The sequence below is a fragment of the Meleagris gallopavo genome, chromosome 1 (assembly GCF_000146605.3).
Source record: "Meleagris gallopavo isolate NT-WF06-2002-E0010 breed Aviagen turkey brand Nicholas breeding stock chromosome 1, Turkey_5.1, whole genome shotgun sequence".
Taxonomy (NCBI): Eukaryota; Metazoa; Chordata; class Aves; order Galliformes; family Phasianidae; genus Meleagris; species Meleagris gallopavo.
The window spans coordinates 61,411,346-61,432,770 of NC_015011.2; the positions used below are offsets into that span (position 1 = coordinate 61,411,346).

A 21,425-nucleotide genomic window follows, 5' to 3' on the forward strand; every position below is an offset into this window, starting at 1 on the left:
ATGCCCATTTTAAGTGCTTTTATGCATAGGTACAACATACTTAATTTTCAAAATAAACAAATTCATGAGAGATTAATTTCAAATTTTTCTTGCTATGACCTCTATGAATTGAGGCTGCTTCTGGACTTACATGTTATCTGTTTTTCGGATCAGTAGCCCCTTTTTAAAAAAATCATTGGAATATCCAAATGCCTTTGAAGTTTCTGAATCCGAAATTGCCCTTATCAATAAAGACTCATAATTGTTCCTCTTCTTAAAAGAACCTTGAAGAAAGCATACAGTAAATCATAGTCTACTCAAAACATCTCTGCTATGAGCATTATATATAAATAGTATATGAGCAAATATAAAATCATAGACAACAGGACTGCAAGGTACTGTCCAGTGCATCCCTGGTATCTAAGACAGAATATATGTTTATATATAAACAATTTAAACTCTATTAAAGCTGTGCTTGACATATCCTTATTTGATGTAACAGAGATTTGACATAATCTATCCTACATTGTAAGAGTCTGTCATCTTTTGTCCTTTTTCGTGTGCCACCTTCAGTACTATTGAAAGAAAAGCTCTTCAGAGTTGCTTATCATGGACAGTAATTCTATCAACAGACAATTAACCCACTCTATAAGATATAGGGGACCTGACATCACATTTATTTCTTCAGTACAAGTAGTTTTAATATGTACTTTTTCTGCACTGAGGTAACCAACTCAAATCACCAACTACAGCAGCTCCAGATACAGGAGATGGGGCAGAAGAGATGGCTATGAAAAGGCTATGATATTTTCCACGATTCTCATTACAAATATAGTTAAAGGGAAAATAATTTTTCCATGCGCTTTGCAAATAATGTTTGTTTTCCCCTTGTGGTTCTCTTTGGTAATTACAGGTCACCCAGCTGAACAGCCTTGTGTTTTCAAAAAAAGCCACAATGCCTCTTCATCAGCTTAAATTTTCTCTGCCTATATCCTACTCTACATCTCGAACAAAGGTCCATCTCTGTTAGCAGTTCCAGGGGACTGTATCACATTTCAGGAATGTCTTAGAAGTTTAGCTGCAGTTCCTAAAATTCCATTAGAAATCATGAGTGAAAAATCAAACTTGTATTAAACATATAACATTAAACATTGTTCAAGAAAAACAAGCAGTGCTGGTTAATCAAGATCTTCCGGAAGATTCTGAAAAGCAATTCTAGATCTTAAAAAGTTTATTCATTCCTTCAGATTCAGAGTTAGGATCCTGACCTCAGTATTTCCTTCTTTGTGTCCTTAAAACTATTTTAGGACTGTTGAGATCCCTGATAAGTACGTTGTATTTCAGTCCATCCCATTTCTAGGAAACACTTACAGTTTGTTGTGGGAAAGCAGTTCTTTCAGTTGGCTAGAGAGCACTGTTGACTAAGAGGTTCCAGTTTCCATGTACGTAGGATGCAGACAGAAGTGCTGAGCAATATCGGAAGGAGGTGGTTTGTGTGAAGAGTTACGCATACTGTGGTGAGCACCATGGGCCTGATTTATGAATCTGACAGCAAGCTAGAAAAGAGCTTCTGACAGAGATAACTGTTTAGAAAAACAGTTTTCTGATCACACTATAGTGAATGTGAATGGATCTAATTGTCATCTATGTTTGGGGTTCAATTATGCCTTTTCATGGCTTGTGCTGGTTATCACTGAGTGGCTACAATAGCTTCTGTTGTTAGCAGCCTGACTCACTGTTCATTGACTTTTCTTAGCGTATATAAACATGCAACTCTTTCCTAAAACAACAGCAGTCTATCATCATTAAGCCCCAATTTACATCTTAAGAAATAATTTCCATGTTCTTCTGCCCCGCAGTTTCAAATGATTTTTTCTTACTTAAAACTAGTTGTGAAGACAGAGATTTGTCAATGGAAGATCATATTGATACTTGAAGATTCTGTGATTATTCTTTCCTGTGTCTCTTCCCAACACTGTCATATTCCAAGCTGCTCGCCTGGGAAGGGTATTACTATGAAAGAGAGGGAAGGAGTGCTGCCAAAGACATTTTGGTTCTTTAATATACATACTTAAAGAAATTAAAGTTTGGATGAAGAGAGGCATTTCGGAAAGAGGATATGGCATGAATGTTGTTTTAATTTAGAATTTCTAGGCTCTGAATTGCAGGAATGTGCCTCAATATAGAGACCATTTCCTAATGAGGCACTCAGCATCGACCAGGCTTTCCAGTAAATGGAGCTGCCTGTTTCATATTGGTTGTCAGTTTGCATGAGGGATTTCCTCTATCATTGGAAAGGGAGGCCAATTGCAGGGCGAGGGTCACCAGCTAATGTGGTCCCAATTTACTTCCTCCCGAAGTACTTTGTCTCCTTGACTGGTTCATGGCGAAAGAGTGGTTGGGAGGCTGCCTCACATGAGGGGGCCAGGGCTGATGCAAGAATACAGAGCTGACGGTTGCCTAACACAGTCCAGATGTAGTGTGGCGAGCGCCAGCCACTGCACTCAGTTTATATGCCATACAGAAGTCCCTGCAATGTGTGTCATGCTGGAATTGAAAGAGACCTGAGGAGCGTGTCCACCACTTTCCTGTTAGAAAAGAGCCGATTTACCATTTATGCATTTTTTTGTCAAACAGGATTTTAAAAAGTCAGGATGTATTTGTTGTAGCTGTGTGAAATTCTACTTTTAAGTTTTGAGTTGTAAATGGAAGGCATACATGAATGGGCTGAGGTTTTCCTGTCTGTGGGCTTTGAGTCTCAAATGTTTGGGGTTTTCTACTAGGAGCTATTTGGAGCAAAGATTGTCATTTTGTGTGTTTATACAATGTCTGGCACAGTAGGGGTCTAACTTGACCAATATCTCTAAGCATTATGATGCCATAAATGTCAAGTCATGCTAATGAAATTGTTAGGAGGCTCTGAACTTGTGTCTGTGTCTGTCTTCTGAGCTTGGAGTGTTATTCCATTGAATTGTTTGCAAATCACCCTACTCGTACTATTATATGATTCACCATACTTACTTGAATTATTATATAAATATTTCATAATTATTCTCAAATATTATTGTAAAATACTATTTCAGAAGTTAACAAAAACTAGCTTAGTTCAATGATATTGATGACGGAATCTCAAAATTTTCATTTCAGATGGTGTGATGCCATGTTGCACTGCATATTGGGTTGCTGAATATGTTTGTATTTTGCTTCCTGTCTTACATAGAATTCCTTAACCTACGGAACCAGTTGAATAATCTTTTAAAAACATTTACAATTTTGGTCCTGTACTTTAGCTGAGCTTCCTCCTTCACATTTCCTAAAGTTTACACTATCATGCAGGTTCTTAATGAAAAAAATAGTGAATAGTGCTGAGCTCAGGACAGATCTCCATGAAACACAGCTGATTTATTCATCTATTCTGCTGCTGAACAATTGTTAATTACTGTGGAGTATAATTTCCCAAAAAGTTTGATATCCATGTTTTTATATTTTAATCATAGAAAAACTGTCTCACTTTCAGGCAGAACCAGTTATACCTGTATTCCATTCCTATTAAATCTTAGTGGAGACCCTCAATTTTGAAAAGCCTTTTCTATAGCTCATCTGTCTTAACCATATAATACCATATAATGCTATTGTTCATATATAATTTCCCTTACTGCAATTTAATCTCATTACTAGTTTTTCTATTTGTTACGAGCATGGAAAAAAGAGGTTGTTTCTTAGATATTTTTAGGAGCCATTTTTGTTTACAGTGGTATCTCCTGTGTGTTTTTCTCTGAATTGGACAGTTTCAGCTCTTTCAATTTTCAGGTGTCTTTTTTTCTAGATATCTGATCACTCTTGTTGGTCTTTTTCAGATCTTATTTGATTTGTCTATTTACTTCTGTGGTAGCCAGAACTGGACAACACTGAACATGAGGCATTTATTTAACTGAACTTTTTTTGTGAATGTATCATGTGAGATAGTGTCAGAGACCTTAATGGAATCTTCCAAAACCTCACCAATCCCCACAGGTTCCCAAAAATAACCACTAATAACTTCCATTATAGTTGATTATACTATACTACACCAAGAAAGAGTTTATCAGGGTTTGTAAATTTGAGGACATGAGATTTTTCTGAGAACAATCCCATTATTATTTTTCTGTCCTAAAATGGTGTTCTCTGGGTATTGAAATTAATGCTGTTACTCACCTGTCTTACTGATGATTGACACACAAAAGAAATCAGCAGTTTGAACTTCATGGTTTTATTTTTTGATAGCTTTCATTTTGAACAGAGTAGACTGTCAAGAATTGTCTTTGGCTCCTTTATGGTAATGTACATCTGCAATGTCTACTTCTTCTCTCTTAGTAATTTCCATTTCATTTTCAGTTTTGACTTTTGTACTTGTCCAATATACACTCTTGCTGTTCAGTTGCTCTAAACTTTTTGAAAAAGAGCTTCTTTCTATCTTAGTAAGGGAGATAAGAAATCTAATGCTATTGAGAATACGGGTTATGTAGTCAATCTGCTTGCCATTAAGAGGAATCTTTAATACATTCTCTTCTGCCACTGTCTTTTCATCATAATTACTCCTTCTTCTGTAGGCCAAAATGAATTGAGAGGCTGTTATTTACCATTCCCAAAAATTGAGCAAAATTATTTGACGATGACTAGTACTATTAATATTTGGTATTTATGCAGTATTCAATACATACTTCATCTAGCATTGCAAGTCCCAAACTGTTTTCTCTGTGCTTCTTCCCTGCAGATTTTGGCTGACATTCCTTATGAATCCAAGTTACTGTAAGGATTTGTTTCCCAAGTAAATGTGGTTCATGGGATCATGAGGAAAAGGAAAGAATTTTAGATTCCAGAATAGCCTCTCCCCCCTGAAAATACTGGCTTTCCACTGTTACTTGTCTCCTTGGAAACCCAGCACACTGACACTTGACACTCTTGCTGTGAACTTTTCCAAAGTGAAGTTCCACTGGTTAGAGGGATTTTTCTTTGTAACAGGAGAATGTAAAAAGGTTCAGAGAAGACTGACAGGCAGTCTTTTTCCTCTCGCTGTCATGGAGTTGTATCAGAATTACCCCACTTCCAGCAGGCTTTTATTACCCCCCTGCCAGATGGAATACTGCAGATTCTGTAAATAATGCAGTTGTTTTTTTTCTTTGCCTTAGCTACCCTGATTTGAAACCATGTCTGTTGAGTATGATTACATGAGCAGCAAAATAGCTTCATTTTCACATGATACATAGGTAATCCCTACAGGTAATTGCTAAATGTACCTGTTTTTGTAACAAAACTACCATTGTCCTCCAAGAGCATTTAAGAGTTCCTGGTGGTGCAGTGGTGCCCAGTGAGTTTATTGAGTGGAAGCACGTCTCAAAACATGGCAGATGTTGTATTTAAGTTGTCTGGTATGGTGATGGTGGCTTCTTCATAGCTGAGAAAGGAAGTTAAAGTAGATGTTTGAAATAAATAACGTCATTCAGGGAAGGTGGATCCTTCCCTTATTGATCCTTTTGCTACAGTGTCTGTATGTTTGCACTAGCACAATGGAAATAGATGAAAAAGTGGGGAAAAATCTGTGTGATAAGAAGGCTGAGGGCAGAAGAGTTTGAAGGGTACTTGGATGTCAGAGGTTTATGCAAGTATTGGGCTAAACAGAACTTATTCTCTGAATGCTGGTATTCTCTGAGTTTTGCGTTAACCTGTTTGAAAAAGCAATGGACAAACTAACCTGCTTTCACTATTTTTAAAGAAATAGTGAAGCTTTTTGAGAAATACTGCCAGATATGGTGGACTTGTTACCTTAAAAGTACAATCACAGCCTCATTTACACAATCTAGGTTCATGTAGAGTCATAGTAAAGTGATCTTTTTTAAGGTTCTTGTACCACTACTGTTTGAAGGCTCAAATGCAGCTTTACAAAATTTGAATCTACTCTCTTTAATAAATAAAGATATTGAAATATGTTGTTTTTATAGTCTGGTTTTAGCTGTTCTGACAGTGTAGCTGGCATGCAGGTGAGCAGGTAGAAGTGAGGGAAAGCACTCATACACATCCTAGTCAGGAAGCTATTTGACTAGAAACAGAAGAGACCTCTGGCTGAAGTGAACATATATCCACTAATTGGCTCCCATCGAGCATTGCCAGCTGTCAAAGTCAAACATTGTGGCTTTTGTCGAAAGCCTGTTATCCACCCAGATTATCAGTCACAGTGCCACTCACTTTGCCAGTTGTTGCTCCTCTGTAATTATTTCTGTCAGATGGAGAGCTCTGCCAGGAGCAGGCCCAAATAACCTGACAGACACCAAGCAGGCACAGAAAGTGAGGCTCCGTCATGCCCTTGAACACAACCTTGAAGTGCAAAAAGTACCTTCTCCCTGCCACATGTTCCAGACTTTTTTCCCATCATTTTTAATCATTAGTTACCACAGTAACAGCATTCAGTGCAGTGACAGCAGTCTTCTGTGACAGCATTTCATCTTTCTGTTGTATTACATAGTCTCCTTTCTTTCTCCTTCCTCCTTTTATCTTTACCTCTGCTTCTTGTATTACTAAATAACAACATAGATTCAAAAAAGTGCTTTGCTGAAGCTGGCCTCATGATGCCAGAGAAATAAAACTTTCTGGTGGCCCTACTGTAAAAAGCCATATCTATTTTCTGCTTGTACCTTGACTAAGGCTTCAGTAGGTAGTTTTTAGGGTTTTTGTATTATGGATCTGTAGGCTTGCTCAGAGAGGAAGGTTTGCTTCCCCATTGAGAGACAAAGACTTATAAAATTACTTTGGAAGAAAGATGACAAAGCAGTACTTGCTACCTTTTCCTTACAGACACCGGTAATATAAAAATAATCTATGGATTGATTCTTTCCTGGTTCAATCTCAGTTTTCAGAAACCTTTAGAAGTATTCCTCCATTTTATTGATTGTATTATTAATATTGTCATATTGTAATTATACAGCTTTTTAATTCATTTAAACTTAGCATAAATAAATGTAAATAAATTGGATAGTTGTTAAAAGCATCCACTGCCACATTTACAGTGTCTCTCATTCAAGGATTACAAAGCCCTATCCTAAATTATTAAAGCATTGTTGTTCCTTGCTAGAAAATCAGGATTGCGTACTATATCAACATTAGTGGTTGAGATACCCTGCATCCCATTGGTGTGCCTTTTCTATTTACTGGCAACTACTCCACTGCTGCTCAGCATCAGTTAGAGCACCTCCCCTAGGCGGACAGGCTGAGACAGCTGGAATCTTGAGCCTGAAGAAGAGAAGGCTGTGGGGGGACCTTATAGTGGCTTTCCAGTACCTGAAGGGGGCCTACAGAAAAGTTGGGGAGGGACTTTTTATGAGGGCATGTAGTGACAGGATGAGGGGAAATGGCTTTAAACTGGAAAAGGGTAGATTTAGACTAGATACTAGGAAGAAATTCTTTACAGGAGAGTAGTGAGACACTGGAACTGGTTTTCCAGCGAGGTTGAGAATGCCCCCTCCCTGGAAGCATTCAAGGCCAGGCTGGATGGGGCTTTGAGCAACCTGGTCTAGAAGGAGGTGTCCCTGCCTGTAGCAGGGGGGTTGGAACTAGAGGTTGGAACTAGATGATCTTAAAGGTCCCTCCAACCCAAACCATTCTATGATTCTATGATGGTTAAGCCTGCACTGGGAGGAATTTGTGCAAGTGTTACCAATGAGTTAAGAACACTGTATGAGCTTGGTGGAATGGTGGAAATGCAGTCATTGTCATTTCACATAATTGTACTGCATGGTGATTAGCTATGGTTGTTGTGGCACAAACCACTGATCTGATAGGCATTATTTTGCTGTTAAATAGAAAGTGTTGAAGCAGATCTTTTTAATAAAGACATCAAACAGATCGAATTTATTAATTTTTATGCGACTTCTGTGCTCTGAATTTTATGCGAACAGTAACTTGTTAGTTTCTGCTAGCTGATGGATTTGTGAGATTCAGAACCAGCAGTTTATAAGAGCTCAACACTGCCAATAGACATTAATTCAAGGAATAAAATTATCGGTGCATCTTCTTTTGCTTAAAAGTTACAGCTTGGGTGGTAGTTGGGAAGGATCCATGCACAGCAACTTCCTGTTTGCTGTCCAGTGGCAGGATGTGCCTCAGGGATAAAATATTTGAGACTTTCCAACAACTGGTTCTTGTGGCCAGGCTGGTTTGGCATCACTGTTTTGGTATTTCGTGTAACGATGTTTGAGTGCTGACCGGAAAAACAGAGAGTTTGTGATTACATTTAAATCTTGTCATTTAGACGAACTGTTTACTGAACTCTGAAGTTTTGGTGACAGAGAGGATGAGATCTGATCCTAATGAAGTAATCCTAGGAATCACAGAATCACAGAATCGTAGGGGGTGAAAGGGATCTCCAGAGATCATTGAGTCCAACCCCCCTGCCAAAGCAGGTTCCCTACATCAGGTCACACAAGTAGGTGTCCAGGCGGGTCTTGAATATCTCCAGAGAAGGAGACTCCACAACCTCCCTGAGCAGTGTGTTCCAGTGAATATGTTGTGTGTGAAGAAAAAAGGATTTGACACTGAAATTTCAGTTCTCATACAGGAAGATATGGAATGACTTCTTGTAGCACAGTAAAAGTACAGTGATTATCCAAGATGAGTGGTCATCCTTCCTGTATTTCATTGTTTGATGCACCCTCATAGGATCATAGAATCATAGAATGGCCTGGGTTGAAAAGGACCACAATGATCACCTAGTTTCAACCCCCCCGCTATGTGCAGGGTCGCCAACCAGCAGACCAGGCTGCCCAGAGCCACATCCAGCCTGGCCTTGAATGCCTCCAGGGATGGGGCATCCACAACCTCCTTGGGCAACCTGTTCCAGTGTGTCACCACCCTCTGAGTGAAAAACTTCCTCCTAATATCCAACCTAAATCTCTCTTGTCTTAGTTTAAAACCATTCCCCCTTGTCCTATCACCATCGACCTTTTTTTCTATAATAACAATTCTCATCAATTAAAGCTGTTTTATGTGACATTGGCAATTGTCTAGAAGACACTTATATCCCATTAACCTCATCTACAGTCAAAATGTACCAACTTGGAATATAATGATTATCTTTTCCTATGGTACTGTTCCACAGGGAAGACAAAATATACTGAGCAGTTTCATGCTCAAGCTTTAAAGCAAGATTTTGTTTGTGATTACATTTCTTTGGATGAAAAGCCTAGCAAAAGTGTAGTTTCAGTGCTCTCTTACATAAATGGTGATTCAGCCTTTTATTGACTCCTACTGATACTCCTTAAGAAGGGGTTTTCAGTCTGTTTGCTATGAAAGATGCCATTGAATAGCTGATATCCAATTCACAAATTAATAGTTAATAGAAGACAGAGACAGCTTTAGTACTGGTTTTAATTTGTGTGTGATCTGTAACAGCTAAGGTGATAAATACAACAAGCATTCCAAAAATGTGTAAGGAGAAGGTGAAGTTAGAGATATATGGTGATTGGTAGATTTTGAGTAGATTTCAGTTTTACAGTTCTGCAATTTGTAATGTGCTTTTTATTTGAAGGAGGAAGAGTAGATAGAATTGTGTGCCTGAAAATTAATGATCTAGGAGACAGCATATGTTGTATATTTGGGGTTTTACACAATAAATCAACACTATTTGGTTGCAAAACCAAAACAGAGAATTATAATTTCTACCATCTCAAAAACAGATAATGAAACGTTAAGTCTTAACTCTACAGAATGCACTTCAGCTTCAGTAAATAGTGAGTTGTTGGTGAACAGCAGTCTCAGATATTTTTCAGCTTCTGCTCTGGAATATTTCTGTCTACAGATTTTTCATCATGCTCAATCAAATTCTGAAAATAATTCCCTTTTTTGAATCAATCTGATTGAGCCTAGTCCAGTACACCATATCTCAGGCTAGTGAATAGATAATGCAAAGGAAAATAAAAGTTTCATATTGCAGTTGGAAAACTGAGATATATGCTTGCAATTAGGCCTAAGTTTCTTGATTCTAATCTTTCGCTAATTTACATACTAAATTGTGGAAATTGGTAGGATAGCATATCAAGTTTATCAAAAGCAGTCATAGATTTATGAAATTAGGTATCAGTTTCTTGTGATAGCATCTGCAAATGGACTGGTGCTGATGGCTGCAGACTCCCTTCAGTTCTATTAAATTCACGGTATTATGTTCTAAAGAATCCAAGCCTTAAAACATGGAAAGAAAGAAAGGAAGGAAGGAAGGAAAGGAAGGAAAGGAAGGAAAGGAAGGAAGGAAACCACTCAGGTTTTGGTGCCAAATAAAGACATGCATTTTGCATTCCCTAATAAATACATCTCTACACTTTTTTCTCTGAGATGGAAAAGTATTCATGACCAAAGAAAAGGTGCGTATTTTTTCCCTAGAGGTAATGTTTTTGCCACTTGACATTTATGAATGTGTGTAAAAAGAGGATGGAGATTTTTTTGCTCCTTTCTGACTTGGGAAGCTGTGAGGGTTCTGTTAGCAGCTGCCAACTCTGTAAGATAAGGATGAGAAAGCTGATACTGATGGAGATCCTGCTTCCAGTCCCTCCCACAAATGGGGGTCTGCAGACAATGCTGTCAAATACAAGGAAGAGATTTTGACAGACTGTCTTCAGAGCAGTTGTGTTCTACTGTATCTAAGTGAACCTTTATTGAACAAAAATTAATTAATAAATAAAGGAATGGTCTCTGTCCTGCCCTTGTTTGCTTTAAATGTGGTACCAAAATTTTGAGTCTTTTCAATACCAAGAAATGCTTTTAGGAATCGTGCATAAAGGCAAAATAAGTTTCAAACTCAGTTATCTGATTACTGTCTGAATTTACACGGCATAATCACATTTATCATGTAGATATAAGATTAGTGAGGCACTCAAGCACCCTCAGTTTAAGGTTACACATTTACCCTTACAATATCACAAATGTAGGTTATCAGTAGGTGATCATCAGTTTCTCAACTTCCGTAGCACCTTACTCTCCAAGTATGTATTAGTCTGATCACTGTACTGATGCTGAGGGGAAGTAATGGTCTTTTATCTTGAATACAACCCCTGTTAAGGGACAGCCGTTTTATTAAGGGTATTGTTCTCTTTGTTTGATTTCAGCTTTGCAGTCAGAGAACTGAGTCTTTTGTTCCCTTTCTTTCTGTATACCACCACTTTCTGTCTTAGAGTGAGTACAAATGTTTCCTGTAGGTGAATAAACAAAAAACAAATGGAGCTCACAGTTAACTCTGGCCAAGTCTTTCATAGGAATTGAACAATCTCTTGTTTTTACAGTGGGATTTTTATTTAGGAGGGAACTTTAATATTTTAAACACTCAGTTTCCCTGTTGTATTATAGTTAATCCTTTTAATAGTTTGAGAAATGAATCTTTCTACTTTTTTCACATTAAGCTGAAACTTAACTGCTGTTTCTGACACCATGCCAGTGTGCCCTCCATCTCCAAAACACTAGTAGATAAACCTTGGCTTTGCCTCCTTTATTTCAGCTAGCAACCCAAACTGCTGCCAACTGCTGACATTAATGCTGTTGGGAAAAAAATACTAAAAGCAGTATAGTGATCCTTAAGAAAACACCAGTACATAAGTTGTTTAAAACTTGAAAGACTCTACGGGTTTATTTGTTCTGTGGAAGTAATAAGTACTGTACCTTCTCATTCTGGGATTTTTTTCTTCTTTCTGAGGGGACACGTATTTATTTATACAGACAAATCTTCATTTTGTGTGCTTTTAAAGTCTCTTACATATCTCACAAAGTGATAGGCAAGCTATCAATATGTGCTCCTGGACTGGAGAAAGAAGGATGCACAAATTGAGGGATGTGTTTAAGCACAAGCTAATCCTCATTGTCCATCTCTATCTTTTTCATCATTCAGATGCTAAAAAGATTTCTTGGTATCTCTTTCTCCTTTCTTACCCATTTCCAAATTACTGGAGTAAGATAGTTCTTCTCCATTGTTACCCAGCAACCTTTTTATAATACAAATATGACTTCAGCAATATGAAGGCCTTCTATTCTCCTTCTAAGTCTTCTAGTGGCAAATAAATCACTTCAGTTTGCCCTTGCCCTTCTGTTCATCTCTGCTTCTTCCTCTGCTTTGTCAGGACTCTTTCACACATGGCATCACTTTTCTAAGTTTAATGACTTTGCATCAAAATCATTGTTAAGAAAAAAATCACCACAGGCATGATTGGCTGAACTCTTCATCGTCTTCCACAGACCTTTTCATTTTGGTGGTTCTGTAGCTGAGGCAGAATTTTCTAATATTTTTCTAAGTTTTAAAGCATGCTTTATGGTGCCCAGTGGATGAACTGCTGCTGATATATAGTGGCATAATGTAACGTAAATCACAGAAAGGCAACAGATTGGATATAGAGAAGGCAATGACAAGAATACTGCATGAAATGTAGACACCTTAGAGAAAGTCATCTGACAAAACTGGCATGAACTACATATTGTGTGTCATGAATTTCATGGAAAGGAAGAGAACATCTTCTGTTTGATAATTTTGGCACAAATGTAGTAGAAAATCTGAATGTTTTTCTTTAATCTTTCCAACTAATACTATTATCTTAGTACTGATGCAGACTTTAAAAAACAACCTTTGCAGAGGAAAAGAAAATTAAAAAGTGCTGGCTTATTGTGACTCCCTTGCCTTGGATACTGAATGCAAGAGCAAAGCAGATGGAGACGAATCATCTATGCAGCCCTTTATTGCACATGTGCTGCTATGTGCTTGGGCAGGAATCTTGCCTCTGTGGACCAAACACAGGGACAGTGTAGATGGACAGGAATTCTGTGTCTGCAGACCACACGCACAGATGGTGCGGACAGACAGGAATGTAATGTCTGTATGTTTGTATGAATCTTACGAGGCAGGGCTGTTCTATGTGGATGTCAGCCCTAATAATTAGCTGTACAAAGAAAATTCTTAGCATTAATTTAGTTCAGAGTAGCAATGCCCTGTTGGCTGTCAAAGGAAATGCCCTTTCAACTCTTCCCTCCATGATATGGGGAATTCTGCCTAGATTGAAAGATGAAAGTGAGGCAAAAAAAGATAACATTGTGGGGGGTTTTTCTTCTCTCTTTTATACGCAACCAGTTTTTAAATTCATTTCTAAGTTTTTTTTCTAAGATTTACATCTTCTTTTTTTTTTCATAAATGTTTCTATCAACTCTGTTTATATCATGCAGACACAGACACATTCATGTATATACCCAGGGCTAGGTTCTGGGCAGTTACAGACGGTCTGTGTTGAGGTGATACTGAGCAGCTCACATCACTTTAGAATCTAGGAATTTATATCTGTACATAACTACTTTTTTGCCAAGAACAGCATGCAGATGGAGGGGGAGGGGTTGCTATTAACATCTCTTTGAAGCTGCAGGCAAATACAGTTGAAGTGTTGAGTCATATAACAATGAAAATATGTAAGGCTAAAACAGGTGTTGTTAAAACACTGCTAAATGCCTTCAAAAATAAAAAATATCTGGAAAAGGGAATGCTACATTTACTATAAAGACACAGTCAACAAAGATTTGAAAACTTTCAAATGATGTCAAGTGGGAAGGATTTACATATACATGAGCAGAAGTACTACAAAATGATTAGCAGGAATAATTACTATGTTTCAAAATTTTACAGTAAGATGTATCTTTCATATAAATTCCTAGGTCAAATTTTGTCAATCAGTTTTTACAGTATTGCTGGACTGAGAAGTTTTCTGAATACAGACTAGATGAAGGACTATGACAGAAGCACAGTGAGTAAGGTATTTGAGGTTATACAGACAGCTTTGTTAAGCTGAGCATAGGCACATGGGTTTACTTTGGAAAGGAGAGCCAAAGAGAAAAAATAATGAAGGGAAGAGGAGCAGAGTAAGGTAGAAGAGAGTAAGATGAGCGGGGTGTGGAGTGAAGCTCAAGTGAAAAGGAAAGGAGAAATTTCAAGTCATAAGAAAACAGAAAGTCCCATCAACTGTGTCAAACAAAGCTTTTTCTGTTTTTAATAGAAATACTTTTCTGTTCTATGGGATACCATGTAGATAATTTAGAGGTTTTCCCTTCAGATATTTATAGATTTTGTAGGGCCAACTTATCTGGTTTTTAACTTCGGTGCTTAAATTGCCCAATTTTAAAATGCTACAAAGTATTTCCAACCTTAGCATAACAAAAAACATTTTAATTATTTATTTTACATTTGACTTCGTAAAATACATGTATCACCAACAGTTTGTAGGAATGTTTATGCTCCACATTGCGTTTCATCTTATTATTCTCAGTGCTTTTTTGTCTTTGATTTTCTCTCAAAGGGTGAAATATAAAATGTAATTTTTAGCCTAGGCCCACAAACACACAGGGGAGAAATGAGCAGAGGAAGAAGTACAATCAGGAGTTTTCAACAGTTTGAATAATGAGGACCATGACAAAGACTAGTATTTCCTTTCACATTATTACAGAAGTAGCATTGCACTTTTTTGTTCAAGTCAGTTGTCTTTAGTGGTGTGCATCAAAGTAAGCTAAAGAGACTGAGTAAACTGTATACATTAAACGTAGAGCAGACGCATGAACTAAACATAAGAGGTTCGCTGCTGTTCAGCTGAGAATTTGTAGAAGCTCGTCCTCCCAGAGTCTTGAAGCAAGGCACAGAGTGTGTGTAGTATTAGAAAACTGCAGAATATCTTTAAGGAACACATCCAAACTATTACAGCTTGGACAAAGCATACTAGTTTGGATCAGCTTTTATCTTAAATGCTCCAAAATAGAGTTTAAATGACAGCATTATCCATCTGTTTATCTGAGTAGTCCCCACCAAGTAGCATTTGATGGAGGGAAAGAAGTCTCAAAGATCATGAAACTTAGAGGAACTTAATTAACATCCACAGCTGGGTAGAGGAGAATAAAGCCCAAAGTAGCGCTCCCACACAGGGAAAAACAAGAAGAATTGAACCATGATATATTTTGTTTGGCTATAGCATCTGTGTATGGCTGGGCATTCAGAACATAACATACTTTCACACTGGTCCCAGTTGACTCTTGCCTGGAGACACTGTGGGGGAGGAGGACTGGAGAAAGAGATTATTATAGGGTTGAAGGCCATGCTTGTGAGATGTAGGATGCAAATCCAAAGCACTCAGATTTCATTAGCCAGCATAAAATGGATAATAAAGTAGACTCCTATGCTCTTCAAGGGTAGCTATGCTGTCTGCAAAAGAAATCAGTTCTTAATTGATGAAAGAAGTAATGAAGACTGTACAGTGGAGAATGGATGTAGCAGTGCAATTTAGCAACAAGTTGCAGCTGAACCAATTTATATAAATGAGTCTTTTTTGCTTTCAGGCATGTGGCAACAGAGCCTACTGCTCTACCTTTCCTAGCAGGAGATGCCCAGTAAAGCTCTTCTATTCTGCTCCTCTTGCTATTCTGCTCTGGAGCTAAGATCAGGCTTGCCCAAACAGACTGTACTTAGGGCAGGCTCATAAAAAATACTCACTTCCTTTAAGCCTAGATTGTAAAGGTTGTGAATCCAGCACACTGCTGGAAGGCAGATAGAACCAGTTCTCTGGTTTTGTCCTAAAAAAATAAAATGATTGTTCATTCTGCTTGCTGTTGCTGTCTACGAGTCTTTTTCAGTTAATAATTCTGGGGTGATTGTGTAGTACAAGGGATCCAGGATTCTTTGAGGATGTTGTCACAGGATACCATTTGTCCTTTAAGTCCTGCTTTTGATTGATAGGCCACCCAGTCAGTATGAATTGAGTTTACAGTATGGTGGTAAGCATTCTTAGACTTCAGCCCTTGTTCAGACATTTTTGAGATAGAGGGAAACGCATCTTACTGATCTTTCTGCCTAAGATCCTTATATGTGGTGGAAAAATTCCAAAGAACTGAATTATTTGGTTTGATAGTACTTAGCTATGAGAGAAAGAGGGATTTATTTTAAATTTTTTCTTTGATTTCTTTTTTTTAACCTTTTAAATCTGGGTCTGGGCAGATTCCAGCTCTTGCGAAACAAATAGGAGAGAGGTTGTATTACCACTATTCAGTCACTCCTAAGCACAGCTTTAGGTATGTCTTAAATAGAATACAAGAGAGCTAAAGTAACAGAGAGAGTAGCGTTCATATGGGTATAACACAACAAAGAACCCTAAGCACAAGGCCTTATTTGGGTTGTCAGTTGTACCACTATTTTTCTGCACGTGGGATCCAGAGCAATAGACTTCAATAAACTCTGTTAGCAGGCAGACCCGAAGTTATTTATTTGTTCATCTCCTAAGGAACTAATAAAGAAACACATTCCTGTGCAAGGAAGATTTCAGTTCAAAGTTTAGTTTTTAAATCCATCCACATATATCTAATCTACATATGTCAAACCTCAGAGAGAAATTCATATCTAAATGATCTCCTTTAGTTTAGTTCAAAGGTTTGCGAATATGCTTTCTGCAGAATGAAGTTTCTCTGTAATTACCACATGTGGGGAGATGAACAGAAAAATGGAATAATTAAATGCAGAAATGAACCAAGCTGATAAAGTCTTTCACTTCATAATCTAACGTTGTAACGTTGCCAATAGTTGATGGAGAAGCCTTTGTCTCAGGTAGGATCTGTGTTAAATCCTGCAGGCTTTGAAAAACCACAGCAGCTGCATGCAGCATATGCTCTTTGTTGGTGTCACCAAAACACAGTACTCTGGGATATACAGAACTGTATAACAAGAAGATTTTCATTTGTATTCAGCTGTGCATTGTGTTTGTTTGCTGATAATAGTGGGATCTCAGTTGCTAAGACTAAACATAGCCAAAAGGAAAGCCAAACCTCACTTATGATGTGTCTTTTAAACCCTGCAACTAAAAATGACAACTCAACATGTACCATGTCTTTAAAATTCAAAAAATGCCTCCTGGGTCATTAAATATTAGAAATGTGAAGGGCACGTACATTAAAATACTTGATGCAGAATCTCACAGGCCCCATGCTGAAGATGAGTGTATGCTGAAGGTAGTTACGCAGGGCATCACAATCTAATGACAGGAGGGAGGGTTTATTCTCTCGTTTCTGGCAGCCAGGTTCCAGCAAGAAGATAGTTAGGTATTTACAGAGGGTGTGGCTCACCACATGTTCTCAAAGTAGAAAAGGACTATCTGAACACAAGAATATAATTTTTCAGATATTCTGGATTTAGCTAACGACTTCCAAAAAGAGCTTCTCTACTACATTTCTGCATTATTAGTGGTCAGAAGGTTTCTAGAATGTTTCATCTGTACACGTGTGCTCTCAGTGAAACATTCAAGTCTGAGAGAAATGGGATGATTCTTTTAACTCACACACAATCTCCACCACATATCCATTTGTCACAAGTACAGTCATTATATTAACATTTACTCAGTGTGTTGAGTTTTTTTAAAACTTTACATTAAAGGGATAATAAAGCTTGTTTAGGCTGGTTAGCAAAGCCAGAAATGACTCTACTCAAGTATTTTACAAAAAAAAAAAAAAATGGGAAAGTAGTCACTGATGTCATGGTTTCCACTGTGTTCCACAGTGGAGAAACAGATTTGATGAGGATTCTTTGAGTAAGTTAATGCGCTGTATGAAGCTGCCTAGATTAATATAGTGGATGCATAGCTCATGAGCTAGTATCTGCTGTTGATTAGGAGTCATGTCTAGAGATACAGGTGTGCTATTCCTATAAATAAAATTTGGTTTCGAAACCTTGCCAGTGTAATGGTGACAAGAGTGCTAGCTATCCTGCTGAGATGCATAAGGAAGCTGTGTATTCTCATTATAACATACAACATAGTGCAAGCTTTCAAATAAAAATACTCTGTAAAATGTAAGTGATGTCTGTTGTTAAATCTGTGGTTTTCAAATTTCTTTGTGGAATTCCACTAGAAAGAGAGGTTGGACTCTGCTAGGTTTTACCAGCAGGATACATCACTGATCTTCCCCTACACTTTGTGGATCAGGTTCTTGTCCATTTTTTTCACTAAATATAAAACCTATTCATTTGGTTTTTAGGAAGTAGGTGTGCAAACAAAGTAGAAGCATAGCCTGCAGTGAACTTACCCTTAGGATATCCAGGCGAGTTTTGCCTTGAAGCTGTTCATCCATGAGGTGGGAACATAGTGAGATTTAAATAACATTCACCATGGCTACAGTTTTGGCAGCTATTATTACACAAAGTGCTATTTGGAACAAAGGTTTTCAGGTGTTGGCTGCATTAGAACTTGTCTACTTCATGGCAATATCCTTGCTTACCCAAACTTTTTTCAGTATAAAACAGAGGCAGAAGTAAACTATAAGATAACCAGAAAAACAGTATGAGGAATATATGGTTTCAGTGCATGTGAAATCACAAAACAACAGAAGAGCATGTTTAAAAGCAATGCTGAAGCTGAGCATTCACATTTATTATTTATATTTATATTATGATTTATATTATATATTATGATTTATGATTTATATTTATGATTAAAAGCAAGCTTATGTCATATTTTCTCATGGTACTTTTAATATACCCACCTGTTGTAGTAAGGGACAGGACACAGGCTGAGGTTAAATAATGAGTGATTGTTAAGAATACATCAGATGTATCAGAGAGGCAAAAAAAGTGATTGCAGAAATTCTGACCAAAAAAAAAAAAAAGGTGGCATGCAGGATCTGATTCTGCTCGAGCACTGTCACATACAGCTGAAAAAAGCTTTTTTTGAATATTATGCCCTAGACCTGGGGTTCATAGATTCTAGTTTGCAGACCTCTCATGGCAGGCTCTCTGGATTTCTGTTAGCAGCTTGAAAGTGTGCATTGGCTCTTCAGTAACTTTGAGGACTGACACTAATCTAAAGGCTTGTAGGACTGTTCTTCTGTGCAGTGTTTGTTGGTAGACTGAAGGGTGTTATTGCAGGCTTGGCAAGGTGGGTGTATGCTGTGTGCATTTGTTGTCATTTGCTTTTTGGTGCATTGTTTTGTTGATTGGTGTTTGGGGTTTGTTTTTTTTTGTATGTGTGTGTGTGATTGGAAGACAGACTTAGGAAATCTGTTGAAAAAGAAAGGAAGGAAAGAAACCTTCTGGAAAAAAGGAAGAAGCTTCTTGAGTTATGGGATCTTGTCTTTTTTCAGTTTAGTGATTTATCTGCACATGGGTGAAGAAAGTACTTGTAATGTCAAAAGGTATTTTTTAGGCAAAATTTGGATCTGACATCCAGTTCTTATCATCACTAATTTTGATTACGAGCTCTGTAGGTTTAGACAAAAGCACTTCTGACACAGCTGATTTGTCTGCATTGGTCATTTATTTTCTCACAGGACACTGTGGCTAAACCACTTTGTTGTTTGGTTTTTTTACAGTGATGTAGAAATGTTTGCCTTAGGATCTGAGCCATAACCTCATAAGGTGGGAGAGGATTGTATAATAGCACAATGACAACGTGCCTTAGGATTGCAGGATGTCAAAGTGGTTCCCCACAGTAAAGTAAATGGTTTGTTTTTAAACCATTCCAACAGCCATATGCCAGTACTCTAGAAGTTTCCATCCTTTTTTTTTTGTGTGTGTGTGTGTGTGTGTGTAGAGGAGCAATAGGTAAAAAACTCTGTTTACGTATTTCCAATTTTGAAAATTCTCAATCAGAAGTTCTTCATTTAGCACTTAGGCCTAAAGCGGAATCATTATACGTCCTTATTTGACATACAGTATTAAAACATAACAAGACATTTGTCTGTTATGATAGAAATAGGTCTGCGACACTGCTTGGAACATTAATATTGAAAAACACATTAGTGGTATACACCAAGAAATAAACTTCTTTTCTTCCATCTCTTAATTTTTGCCTCATTCCAAGGATAAGTGTGTCAGTACTGAATTTGGTGTTTTCTTGCCAAGATTTCTATATCAGAAACGTGCACTCTTAGAATAACAGCAAAAACAGTGGAAGGTCAAGTTGGATTAAGAGGGCAATACAGAAACATCTTCCTGGTGAACTGATTTGGTATGTTTGTCATCACTGGGATGCTGGAGACATTCTTCTGGGTTTAATATTCAAAGGGCTATAATGGAGCTAAGCAGCTAAATCGTATTTGTGTAACAAGGAGGAATTTTGGAGCTCATCTTTCCCCTCTTTTGAAAACTCCAGCCTTGATAACTAAAAAATTATTGAAAATGAAAACCCCAAATTCTAAGAATTAAAGCGTAATTTAGACTGGAGTGGTCCTTTACATACTATCTAGTGTGAGCACCCACTCAAAACATGTCTGTTTAAAGCAGACTGCTCAAGGTTCATCCAGTTGAATTTTGAGTATCTCCAAGGATATAGATGGCCACAATCTCTTGGCAGCCTATTCTGGTGTTTGATAATCCCAGTGATGAAAAAGTTTTTCCTGATTTCTGACAAGAATTTTCTGTTTTCCAATTTGTATCTGCTGTCTCTCGTCCAGTTCCATCCAGGAAGATGGAAGATCTTCTCTATTTACTCCTATCAAAATAATTAAAGCCTCCTCTTTTTCAGGTTAAATCAGCCCAATTCTCTTAGCCTCTTCCCATGCCTCCTGCTAACTATTAATAGTAGGATATGCTACTTGAAGTCAAGGGACAGATGCATGCAACCTCTTCCATTCCACTTCAGAATTTTCTGCAAGAGATGCTGTACTTCAAATGATTAGATCTTTATATCATTCTGTTCCTATTTTGGAACTAATACAGAGGTTTTTACGTGCAGTAGCATAAAGCATGCAGAATAGCTACTTTCTTTTCTCAGAAAAGTTAGTGGTTTGTACTAATATTCTGCTAGAATTCTGCTTTTTTTATAAATCCATTCACATACAAATTGATATTCACGTGAAAGATTATTATAAAAGCCAATATTTTCCAAGAAATCAGTAGGTCATACTGCAAAGAAGAAATGATTGAAGATCCAGTCTTACATTTAATAAAATAATAAATATGGAGAAAGCATCTTTACAATGAAGTGGTTGTTTGAGTATTAATGTAGCACATTTCAAGTAGTGATTTATGAATGATGAGTCAGACTTGGAATTCAAACCTTGTTTGACAAAACAGAACAATATGAAGATTAAATTGCTTATTGCTTAAGCTCAATTTACAATTAGCTTTTGTTAAATTAATCCAAACTAAAATCAAATCCAGATTCAAGCCCTGGACCGTCTCTATAATGGTCTGAATACAGGCGGTTCAAATCTACATTCTCTAGCATTGAGAATCTCATTAAACTAATAGTTTGCAGTGAGAAATCATTCAGTTATGAAGGGACTGAATCAACAACTGGCATTTTTACAATGAGCTTCGAGTTTTCCTTGAAGACATTTAATTTTAGTAAATCTTTGATGATTTTAATATGTCTAGCACATAATTCAGATTGTATCATATCTAATACAAGTCTGGCTAGCCATTTTTTTTGTTTGTTCTTTTG

The 21,425-nt window shown here is 37.4% G+C and overlaps 1 protein-coding gene and 1 long non-coding RNA gene across 3 annotated transcripts in view; one reads left to right on the top strand and one right to left on the bottom strand.

The window, feature by feature from the left end:
* The window catches only part of LOC100542571 (zinc finger protein OZF-like), a 1,148,434-nt gene that overhangs the window by 288,387 nt on the left and 838,622 nt on the right, over window positions 1-21,425 (top strand). The window lies entirely within an intron of this gene.
* LOC109365720 lies at window positions 4,213-5,688 on the bottom strand. The gene is made up of 2 exons (XR_002111443.2): window positions 4,680-5,688; window positions 4,213-4,562 (listed from the first exon to the last, which is right to left on the bottom strand). It is a non-coding gene; the product is annotated as an uncharacterized LOC109365720 (long non-coding RNA).